Source organism: Triticum aestivum, chromosome 5D, assembly GCF_018294505.1.
Source record: "Triticum aestivum cultivar Chinese Spring chromosome 5D, IWGSC CS RefSeq v2.1, whole genome shotgun sequence".
NCBI lineage: Eukaryota > Viridiplantae > Streptophyta > Magnoliopsida > Poales > Poaceae > Triticum > Triticum aestivum.
The window spans coordinates 436,783,757-436,793,413 of record NC_057808.1 but is presented as its reverse complement, the minus strand read 5'-3'; positions in this window follow the sequence as shown (position 1 = coordinate 436,793,413).

The following is a 9,657-nucleotide window of genomic DNA, read 5'->3' as shown; positions in this document are numbered from 1 at the left end:
GCTAGGCTCGTCAAGTCAACCTAAGTGTATTGCGTGTGTGCCGAGGCCATGTCTGTACATGCTAGGCTCGTCAACACCCGTTGTATTCGAACGTAAGAATCTATCACACCCGATCATCACGTGGTGCTTCGAAACGACAAACCTTCGCAACGGTGCACAGTTAGGGTGAACACTTTCTTGAAATTATTATAAGGGATCATCCTACTTGCTACCGTCGTTCTAAGCAAATAAGATGCAAAAACATGATAAACATCACATGCAATCAAATAGTGACATGATATGGCCAATATCATCATGCTCCTTTGATCTCCATCTTCGGGGCACCATGATCATCCTTGTCACCGGCATGACACCATGATCTCCATCATCATGATCTCCATCATTGTGTCTTCATGAAGTCGTCACGCCAACGATTACTTCTACTTCTATGGCTAACGCGCTTAGCAATAAAGTAAAGTAATTTACATGGCGTTATTCAATGACACGCAGGTCATACAAAAAATAAAGACAACTCCTATGGCTCCTGCCGGTTGTCATACTCATCGACATGCAAGTCGTGATCCCTATTACAAGAATATGATCAATCTCATACATCACATATATCATTCATCATATCTTCTGGCCATATCACATCACATAGCACTTGCTGCAAAAACAAGTTAGACGTCCTCTAATTGTTGTTGCAAGTTTTTACGTGGTTTGTATAGGTTTCTAGCAAGAACGTTTCTTACCTACGTAAGACCACAACGTGATATGCCAATTTCTATTTACCCTTCATAAGGACCCTTTTCATCGAATCCGTTCCGACTAAAGTGGGAGAGACAGACACCCGCCAGCCACCTTATGCAACTAGTGCATGTCAGTCGGTGGAACCTATCTCACGTAAGCGTACGTGTAAGGTCGGTCCGGGCCGCTTCATCCCACAATGCCGCCGAAACAAGATAAGACTAGTAGCGGCAAGAAGAATTGAAAACATCGACGCCCACAACTACTTTGTGTTCTACTCGTGCATAGAAACTACGCATAGACCTAGCTCATGATGCCACTGTTGGGGAACGTAGCAGAAATTCAAAATTTTCTACGCATCACCAAGATCAATCTATGGAGTTTACTAGCAACGAAGGGAAGGGGAGTGCATCTACATACCCTTGTAGATCGCGATGCGGAAGCATTGCAAGAACGCGGATGAGGGAGTCGTACTCGTAGTGATTCAGATCGCGGTTGATTCCGATCTAAGCACCGAAAGTACGGTGCCTCCGCGTTCAACACACGTGCAGCCCGGTGACGTCTCCCACGCCTTGATCCAGCAAGGAGAGAGGGAGAGGTTGGGGAAGACTCCATCCAGCAGCAACACGATGGCATGGTGGTGGTGGAGGAGCGTGGCAATCCCGCAGGGCTTCGCCAAGCACCGCGGGAGAGGAGGAGGAGGGAGAGGGGTAGGGCAGCACCAAAAGGAGACATTCTCGTGTGTCTTGGGCAGCCCAAACCTCAACTATATATAGGGGGGAGGGGGCTGCGCCCCCCTTAGGGTTTCCCACCCCAAGAGGAGGCGGCCAGCCCTAGATCCCATCAAGGGGGGGCGGCCAAGGGGAGGAGAGGGGGGCGCCCCACTAGATGGGCCCTAAGGCCCATCTGGACCTAGGGTTTGCCCCCTCCCACTCTCCCATGCGCCTTGGGCCTTGGTGGGGGGGCGCACCAGCCCACCTGGGGCTGGTCCCCTCCCACACTTGGCCCACGCAGCCTTCTGGGGCTGGTGGCCCCACTTGGTGGACCCCCGGGACCCTCCCGGTGGTCCCGGTACATTACCGATTTCACCCGAAACTTTTCCGGTGACCAAAACAGGACTTCCCATATATAAATCTTTACCTCCGGACCATTCCGGAACTCCTCGTGACGTCCGGGATCTCATCCGGGACTCCGAACAACATTCGGTAACCACGTACATACTTTCCCTATAACCCTAGCGTCATCGAACCTTAAGCGTGTAGACCCTACGGGTTCGGGAACCATGCAGACATGACCGAGACGTTCTCCGGTCAATAACCAACAGCGGGATCTGGATACCCATGTTGGCTCCCACATGTTCCACGATGATCTCATCGGATGAACCACGATGTCGGGGATTCAATCAATCCCGTATACAATTCCCTTTGTCTAACGGTATGTTACTTGCCCGAGATTCGATCGTCGGTATCCCTATACCTTGTTCAATCTCGTTACCGGCAAGTCTCTTTACTCGTTCCGTAACTCACATCATCCCGTGATCAACTCCTTGGTCACATTGTGCACATTATGATGATGTCCTACCGAGTGGGCCCAGAGATACCTCTCCGTTTACACGGAGTGACAAATCCCAGTCTCGAGTCGTGCCAACCCAACGGACACTTTCGGAGATACCTGTAGTGCACCTTTATAGCCACCCAGTTACGTTGTGACGTTTGGCACACCCAAAGCATTCCTACGGTATCCGGGAGTTGCACAATCTCATGGTCTAAGGAAGTGACACTTGACATTAGAAAAGCTCTGAGCAAACGAACTACACGATCTTGTGCTAGGCTTAGGATTGGGTCTTGTCCATCACATCATTCTCCTAATGATGTGATCCCGTTATCAACGACATCCAATGTCCATGGTCAGGAAACCGTAACCATCTATTGATCAACGAGCTAGTCAACTAGAGGCTTACTAGGGACATGGTGTTGTCTATGTATCCACACATGTATCTGAGTTTCCTATCAATACAATTCTAGCATGGATAATAAACGATTATCATGAACAAGGAAATATAATAATAACCTATTTATTATTGCCTCTAGGGCATATTTCCAATAGTATGATCCGAGATTGCTCTCTGCATCGCATGAACCGACACCAATGGATATTTTTGTTCCCACTCCACACTAGCAAGTACCCTATCCAGCTTTTCATAAGTCGGAACAGGTAACGAATTGGCCCATGTAAACTGTCTACCGGTGAGCTCAATTTCTCTCAAATTGAGGCTCTCGATAATCATGTTAAACATCATAGACCAACGTCCATCGAAATTGTCATTATTCTTTTCTTCTCGTCTCCGAATGATATTAAAATCCCCCCCGACTAGTAGTGGCAGATTTTCATCTCCACAAATCCGCACTAAATCGGCAAGAAAATCAGGTTTAAATTCAGGTTGCGCTGCCCCATATACCGCAACTAGCGACCATCGGAACCCATCCAATTTTGATCTCACCCTGAATTTAACCGAAAAGTCTCCCTGCACCACATTAAGCACCTCTAACGTCTCACACCGTACTCCTAGTAAAATCCCGCCGGATCTTCCTCTAGGAGGTAGAATGTGCCAGTGAAAATCGATACCACTGGAGAGGGTTTGAAGGAATTGGGATGTGAAATTATCTCTCCCAGTTTCCAAAAGTGCAACGAAATCTAAGTGATGCTCTAATGTTGTCTCTGCTAAGAACCTTTGTTTAGCCAAGTCTGCTAGACCTCTGCTATTCCAAAAGAGTCCTTTCATAAGTCATCATGAAATTTTTTCTTAAGTTTAACTCTAGAACTTCTACGTACTGCCGAAGCATGATAGATTTTCCTCTTCCAGGGTCGTTTGGGCTTCTCCTCAACACCCTGCGGGACGATAATATTATCTATGACAGACACTGCCTCATCTATCAAGAGAGGCTCTATCGTATCTGTGTTCTCAACATCCTCCTCATCCTCAGTCTCGACACTAGGCAACTGATTATTACATATATTTGCAAGATCATTAATTCCTAAATTATTCATGTCATTGTCATTCATAGGTTGGATAGAGGCAAGATTACGAATGATCTCAGAAGCCCTCTCCGCTTCCAAGTCTAAAAGATCATTAACGGATTTGACGACCTCGATTTCATTTGATCCCAAAGAAATGCCTAAGTCGTTTTCCTTATCAACTATTTCATTCTCAGAGAAGTGTAAAATGGAACAACTTTTATCAAAGGACGTACCTGCAGTAGTCTCGGCATGACGAAGCATGGCGGCCCTCTTGGCACGCGCTAGCTGCAGGTCGTCCGCACCCGGCTGTCCCTGGATCCGGTTGCTGACACGCCTGCCAGCCGTCACCGGATCCGCAATCCCACCAAAAGCGATGAGCTCCTCCGTGGTCCTCTCGCGAGGGGTGCGGTCAGGACTCCCATGCCCCTCCCTTATCATCGGTGAAGGAGGGTAGGGCGTGGTGGAGTGAACCTCCGCTGCAAGTGGCAAGGGGGAGGAGGATCGTGGAGATGCCTGCTCACTGATCCCGTCCCCCTTATCACCCACGGAAACCGTCGTCCCTCGGCCACCCTGCTCGGTGTAATACTGCGGAGGGGTTACGACACGGGACTCCTTCCCGCATCTCATCCCCGGCTTGCCACTATGGATGGTGCGGTCCTGTGGAGGGGTTATAGCACGGGGCTCCTTCCCGCACCTCACCCCCCACTCGACCGAAGACGATGAAGTGGGAAGAACACTATAGACCTCCTGTCCAGGAGCCCCTCCCGCGGCCAACCCATCAGGGTCGACCCGCGCCCTGGGTGTAGACTCCGCAGTCATCACATCGCCGACTAGACTCGGCATTGGTGGCAGCTCAAGCTCTGTCGGGTCGTCTGCCTCGACCCTGGTGCTCCATAACCGGCTAGGAGCCGACCCCGGTGAAAATGAACCAAAGCGAAGCATGTTCATCGGAGTAGTGGACGGGGGCGCCTCTTTGGTAGAGCTGGCTACCTTATCTGGCTATGTATTAGGCCCCTTATCCGACTCCAGCAGTGTATCATCGGCCCCCTTCTCCTGGTTCCCGGGTGCGCCGCCACCCTCAGTCGTATCCATGTCTTGTGTCCCATCCCCATCCTCGGAAACTGTAGTATCCTCGATCTCAAGCTCTAAGACATAAGTGACTCCAGCATGTGTCCATCTGACCACATCTGGTATATGCTCAACACTCACAACACTGACCAACAGCCTCGCAGCATTTTGTGCGCGAGTGAATGGCATGTCAACCTTTTCTGTCTTACTAATCAGACCACCCAAACTCCAAGCAATCAGAAAATGTTTTACATATTTAGGTGGCACGCCATAAAAACGAACCCACACCTTCTCCAAAGGTGTACCCTCAGGTTCCTCCTGCTTCCACTCGTCGAAAGCGATAACAATGTTTGTGCTCGTAACTCTGCATAAACCCCACTTAATAAAATGCATCTGATCCTCTTTAGTGGGAAAGTCAACCTTATAAGACTGAACTTCTAACTGCTCCAGATGCCACTGATAATTACCCGGCACTAACTCACGTAACTGTCTGACGATCTGAGCCTCGGTCAACTATCCATTAGTGACTCTGATAACTACCGGGAAGGAACTCTCAACCATCTGTGGTAGAGGATCCACCTCCGGTGTCTCAAAAAACATCAGCTCCTTACAGAAGACCCCAAAAATGTTAATGCCAGGCTTAGGACCGGAAAGGAGAGGGCATTCCCCGGTCACATGCTGGGAGCGGAGGCAATAATCACAAAGCTCATTCGTACACTCTGCCACGAAATGACCCGGTTCACCACATCTATAGCAAGGCAGCTTTTTCTTCTTAATTGCCCACTTTGAAAGTTTCTCTCCCTCAGATTTGTCCGTCCCTTTGTCAATCTTACCGGCACCGGATGCTACCGGAACGGTGACCGCTGCCAGCGCCTTGACTGCATCCACCGCAGCCGCGGGCAACGAGGATGAAGCGGCTGCCGTATCAGCTGTGTGGTCGAGCTCCGCTCCCGTAGATGAGTCTGCAACGTGTGGTGGAGGTGGAGGCTGTCGTGGTGGAGGTGGACGCTTGCCCCTCCCGCCCCGCCGATAGCCTCCCCGGTAACGGTCATTGGGACCGGATACACCCTCAACAAAGTCACCGGGTGGACCTTGAAAATGTCCCGGACCGTCCCCATTGTGCCAGTTGGAACCGCGGCCGCCACCGGATGATGATCCACGGTGCAGCCCCGGACCTTATGCTTCATATCCGTCGTCTCCCCACTGTCCATAACGGTTGTACCTCGGACCGTCTCTATTGTATCCACCCCGCCCTTGACCGTCCCATCCATTGGTAGCACCGCGACCCCTGCCAAGGGCCGGCACCTTTGCTACTGGCTGCTGTACCGTTTCCTCAGTCTGACTTGCGATAGCCCGGGGATGCGTCAGAGATCCTCGCGCGGGTGGTTGGGCACCACGGCCGGCAGCTGCTCCGGTGTGCTGCGCCTGCGGGATGAGCCCCCCACGTCCAACAGCACCGCCATTATTGGCGATGGGAACGGCACGGCCGCCCCCGGCAACTCCCGCAGCAGCGACGGGCGGAGTGCCGCGCCCAGCACCAGCGGCAGCAGCGGCACCAACGACGGGTGGCGGCCATCGCTTGCTGGGCGGTGGCCCGCGTCCAACCATGCGGCCCGGTGCAAGAGATCCTCCGCGCGCGACCCTCGCCCAGCGTAGGGAATCCTGGATCGATAACCCTAAACGCAACAACGATAGGCGGCGGTGACGATACATGCACGCATGTACGTGCTGGATCGGGCAAGGCTTGGACTCCTAGCTGGGCCTCGCCCGAGGCTAGGGAGCCCACGACCGTTTCCGCATCCAACACAGTCTCAGGACCCAATAGCGAATTCAAACGGGCCTGTCTGGCAGTTCGAATCTTGCTCATCGACCTCGCCACCGGCGACCTATGCGGCGGTGACGATCGATTCTTCTTTCCTTTCTTCTTCTTTCGAGTAACAAGAGTCCAAGAATCTGGCAAAAAGTCTGACAAAGTGACGGGTTCGCGGAATACCTTAGGAATTGGACCGATCAGGGCTTCATTTTCGGCTTGACATTTTGAAATTTTGAATGACGATGATCTGGTGCCCCTATGAGCGCCGGCGTCTCCGTCGGTTCCGTACCCTGTGGACACACCTCAGTACGTGAGAAGCTGTGATCTTCCCCTTGATCTTCATCGTCGCTGTCAATAAGAGCCCAAAATCGCCCTCCCGGTTTTCCTTGAAGTATCGTTTCCGTCAGATCAATCAGCTCCGGTCTCTTCGGACGAAGATCCACCTGCACACATTCATCAACCAGCACGTCAAATCCATCAATCTTGAAACGACGCCCTACCTCGATCGAGTCGCCGTCCTGCAAGTAGTCGCCGGCAACGACGTCATTCTCCAAATCGAAGAGAGCCAGCCAACGCGAATGAGGAGTAAAACGGACGCGGCCTTCAATCAAGGTTTTGGTTACCGAATGAGGCAATTTTACCGAGGGGGACGGATAAATGTGGTTACCACGGTTACCGAGAAATACCGAGAATATTTCGAGCGAATTTTATAGTTGAATTTTGAATTCAAATAAGTGAATGAACGAATATTCGAACCAGAGACCTCTCAAAACAGGAACTAGGTTGCTACCAACATGCCAGAACCAACTCTCATGGTATTAATTAGATCCTACGTACTTTACTGTAAATCGAGTGTTTAAATTAAAAATTTCAAAAAACTGGTATTTTTTGCTCGGTATGGCGATTTACTCAGGGGTACGGAAATACGCGGTAACCATGGGAACCGGTAACCAAAACCTTGCCTTCAATCCAATTCCCAGGATCCGTCTCGGCGCAGAAGTGAACACGCCATTGCGTGAATTTCCCCTGGCCCCGCCCGATCTCAAGCAGCGCCGGGGAGCCGTGGTCATCGCGCGATCCCGCCTCTGTCGCCTTTCTGCCCGACACCCCTGCCAAAGAGGCTCTTGGGTCGTGCGATCTGAGCGATCCACCCATCGGCTCCCCCTTCGAGGCATGAGACGGCGGTGGCGAAAGGCTGGCTACCAGCGGCGACGGAGGGCCGGCCGCCAGCGACGGGAACGGGTCTGCCCCCTCAGGTGGCGGCGTTTCCGCCCCGTTCGCCTCCGTCATTCACGCCAGCAGCGACGGGTCTTGACTAAGTTATTTACTAAATTGACATCCCTGCCAACAGCCTGAAGGGACGGCTAGACTTTTGCCAAACTGCAAAACGACCACCTGCCTTACGATTCTGTCTAGGTGAGTATGTATGTGTGAATTTTCTTTACAGTTTATGGATGATAATGGGAAAGTAAATGGTTACTGCTTTGAAATTAGGAAGGACCGAGGAGGAGTAGCCTAATTAACAAGAGCCAGTACAACTTTAGGTTCTGTAGTGTGCGAGTGTTAATAGCTTCTAGGTACGGCTAGCTGGCTGTAAGGACGGTCTTGGTATGCAATGATCTGGTGATCTTGAGTGAAGTGGATCTGTTAATCCTATTTACCTGGACTATCTGAATTTGCATCTTCCTTATCAGTTATCTGAATTTGTAGTGAGCAAGTCGCCGTCTGTACACAAGATTCAGCCATCGTCTGCGTCGTAGGGTTGTCACACACTAATATTTTGGCTGGCTGGATATACAGATTTATTTGGATAATTTGTAATGTTGTTCCTTATTTAAAATTTGATTATTCTTTGACAATTTTTTTTATTTGAGCAGTTATACCAACACCTTGAGGCAGCATTAGTCTGCTATTAACGCACAAGTGAGGTGGACCGTTGTAATCTTTATAATGTAGTCAAAGAATAACCCCATCTCCATCATGTTGTTTCTAATTCTACAAATATTATTTTGAAGTTATTAATTTGTTTTTTACGCTCTGATTTAAGGACTTCTCTTTACCATGTATGAAAGCTAAAAATATTTTGGTAGCGTAATTTCTTTAATCATACATTTATTGTACATAAAATGTTAGAGATGTCCTCCTAGCGTGATTTATTTTTGAAGTTGTTTTATACACAGGAAGGTAGTACAATATGTATGCAGCCTTCAGATCAGATATATATAAATTTTATGCCAAGTGAGGCTCTTTCAGTCTCAATGCTAGATTCTGAAGATTGTGTTCTACTCTGAGAAATTCTTGACATAGGTTTGCAAAACAACATGTTATCACCGTTATTATCAATCCATAACTAACTATTATAGTAGTTTCTGATTTGGCCTATTTACATATAGTAGATAGTGGTGCTTTCCATTGAACTCTGCGACAATGGCACATTATCAACGCCATTTATTTTCCCATGAAGTGGCTTTGTACGACTGTTAATTTATTATTATCACTGCCATCCACAACCATGAGCTATCAATTTCAATACTATATACTCATCTGTTTATGTTTTATACTTTTATATTATTGAAATTCATCCATAAATTACCGCAGCAACGCGCGGGGTATCATCTAGTTGGTAGTACTTCTCCGTCGTTTGGAAGACCTTCCGGCCAATGTATGCATGATTTTTTTTTTAAATCAACATTTTTATGAAGTAGAGTCATGATGTACTGATTAAAATAAAAAATTGTTTACATGACTGTCTGAAGTATTGCGCACGCATCTTCTAGATGTATGACCTTCATCTTGTTGGGTAGAAACTTCCTGATCATTAGAATAGCTTTCTTCTTGTTCGGAAATATTGTTAGATTCAAATAAAGGATATTTTGACAACTTTTCTTCATCCTTCAAAATGGAGAATATAATTATACATGGAATGAGTGAGACATGGATATATCTTATAATCATGTTTAAAAAAAATTATGTAAGAAATAAGCATACCAGAATTGAATCAAATAGTTGTTCATCATCTCGACCTCGCTTAC